Here is a 2,935-nt window from a genome sequence, read left to right as displayed (position 1 = left end):
CACCACAACATCTAACCGGAAATTTTATTGCCAAATCCGCATTTATCCAATTAGTCGAAAGAAGCCAATTTGGGGGGATGCCAAGTGAAGACCCTCATTCTCATATGGAGACTTTTTGTGACTATTGTGATGCGATTTCTCAAACCGGTGTAACTCAAGACCAAATTCGATGGGTCTTATTTCCTTTTTCTCTAATTGGCACCGCGAAACAATGGTTGAAAGGCCTTGATAAGGCTACTCTCGGAATTCATTCTTGGAAAAAGTTGGCTGTAGCTTTCTACAAAAAGTTCTATCCACCGGAAAAGACTAACATGCTAAGAGCTCAAATTACGGGCTTTAAGCAAAGGGATGAAGAATCTTTGTATGAAGCTTGGGAGCGATTCAAGGGAATTTGTCGCTCATGTCCTTATAATGGACTTAGCGAGTGGTTTTTGGTACAACAATTTTGGAACGGTCTTTATGAAGATTCAAGGAACATTCTCAACATGGGATCAAATGGAATGTTCACCGAAGTTGATGACAATCAAACTTGGAACAAAATTGAGGAAATGGCGGTCCATAACTCACAATATAGTAGACCTCGCAAGGCTACTAGAGGAGGAAAGCATGAAGTGGACTCCAATACTCAATTGGGTGCTCAACTTAGGGCTCACATTGATACCATCAATTTGAAGTTTGAAAAAGCTATGGCTAGACTTGAAAAAGCCTCAAAATCACCAAAGCATCATGTTAATGCCATGACGGCATCTTCATCAATCCCAAGTGGGATATGTGAGAATTGTGGAACTTTGGGACATGACCAAAGTGAATGTAGGGGAACAAATGAACAAGTGAATGCTTTCCAAGCATACAAGAGTGGTACCCCTTATTCCAACTATTACAATGAAAACACCAAATTCCATCCAAATCTCTCATACAAAAGCCAAAATGTTCAAAACCCTCAACCAGCATACACCCCACCTCCCATGAGAAACCAAAATCAAAGACCCTTTTTCAACCAAAACCAAGGTTACCAAAATCAAACTCCATACAATCAACAAAATGACCAAGGGTTTAATGTTCAAAAAGCGGTCCTCCAAATGCAAAAGAGTCAACAAGAGTTTTTCACTCAAATGCAAAAAGATAGTCAAGCAAAGGAAATCACCATCAACAACATCCTAGCTCACACCAAAATGTTGGAAACCCAATTGACTCAACGAGCATCTTCAAGCTCACAAAGACAAAAGGGAAAATTACCACCTCAAAGTAATCCCCCAAGACATGAAACGGTTAGTGCCATTCACTTGAGGAGTGGTATAAGGTATGAAGCATCGAAGAAGCAAGTTGAGGATGAAGTTGTGGAAGCTAGTGACAAAGAAGAAATTGTGCAAAACTCCAAGGATGGAGAACCATCAAAAGAAGAAATTTCAAAGAAAAATGAAGACAAGGTCAAGGAGAAGGAGCCCATTGTGATTAAACATCCTTTTCCAAGTCGTCAAGCCAAGCCCAAATTTGATGACTAACTTGGAAAATTTATGGAAATTGTGAAGAATTTGGAAGTCTCGATTCCTTTCACGGAATTAATCAATCACGTGGCAGCCTATGCAAAATACATGAAAGACATCCTCACAAAGAAGAAGTCGATCCGGAAGCTTGAGACTATCGACTTCACTAAGGTGAGTAGTGCAATACTTCAAGGGAGTTCACCTCCAAAACTCAAAGATCCGGGAAGCTTCTCAATACCGTGTACCATTGGCGACACCACGATCAACAAAGCCTTATGTGATTTAGGGGCTAGTGTGAGTGTTATGCCGTACTCGGTGAGTAAAAGGTTAGGGATGGGAGAGCTTAAATGCACCAATATTACACTCCAAATAGCCGATAGATCGACGAAGACACCATTAGGGATATGGGAAGATATTCCCGTAAGAGTTGGGAAATTTTTCATCCCGATGGACTTTGTCATTGTTGACATGGAAGAAGATTCCAACATTCCGATCATTCTAGGAAGACTTTTCTTACACATCGCGGGTGCGGTGATTGATGTGAAGCATGGAGAGCTCACTCTAGAAGTAGGAGATGAGAGCATAACCTTCAATCTTGACAAGACCATGAGAGCTCCCCGTTTGCATGAACCATGTTTTATGATTGATCATTATAGCCGGAAGGATGATAGGAAGAAGTCGGAATTCCAATAGAAGAAGAAAATTGAAGATGCTCCATTCAAAGAGCAAGTAAATTGTAACAAAGAGAGCTTGAAAAGCTCACCAAAGTCAAGCAATGAAGAGGATGGCCTCATTGGCCAAGACAAGAAAGTGGGAGAGTTGTCTCTATCAACTCAAGAGATCTTTAGTGATCAAGTAGATGAAGTTTGTGGTCTTTGGGACGATGAGTTTGAAGGGATTTTCAATCCCTATATTGGTAATGCTATCGATAAAGACCGACAACAAGGGCAAAGGTCTATTGAAGATCTTTATCATGATAATGAACAAGCTTTTGACTACTTTTTCAAGGTGTTGAGCAACATCAACAACACCTTGGACAGGCCCCTATGACATCTCACTAAGGATGAGAGCTTGGTGGAGTCCTCCCTAAACCACCATTTGTAAATATTTCTAACTCCCTAACTCGCATTTTAATTCTTACATTGTATTTTTTGTCATTTTTGGATTTTTATGCTTTGATCAAGATAATTATCATTTTTGAGAGAAGTGAGGGAGGGACTAATGATTCAATTGATGTGTAGTGCTTTAGCTTAGTGTGGGGATAGCAATTGCCTAGGCTATTAATGCCTTAGTAGTGCCCCTACAATGAGGAACACAGGATTTGAAGAATGAAAAATGACAAGGGATATACAAGTGCACGGATGGAACTCAATCTGGGTAAAACAGGGAGAATCCGAGCATCTTCATGGGAATCCACCCGTCTTCAGGCAATCCGGGCGTCTTTGTCAAAA

The 2,935-nt window shown here is 40.5% G+C and overlaps 1 non-coding gene across 1 annotated transcript; it reads right to left on the bottom strand.

Moving 5' to 3' along the window:
• Positions 1-311: 311 nt before the first annotated feature.
• Positions 312-418, bottom strand: LOC141644712 (small nucleolar RNA R71). The gene has a single exon (XR_012544322.1). It is a non-coding gene; the product is annotated as a small nucleolar RNA R71 (small nucleolar RNA).
• Positions 419-2,935: the final 2,517 nt, after the last annotated feature.

The sequence above is a fragment of the Silene latifolia genome, chromosome 2, assembly GCF_048544455.1.
Source record: "Silene latifolia isolate original U9 population chromosome 2, ASM4854445v1, whole genome shotgun sequence".
NCBI lineage: Eukaryota > Viridiplantae > Streptophyta > Magnoliopsida > Caryophyllales > Caryophyllaceae > Silene > Silene latifolia.
The sequence above is the reverse complement of the archived record's forward strand: the minus strand, read 5'-3'. Positions and strand labels throughout refer to the sequence as shown.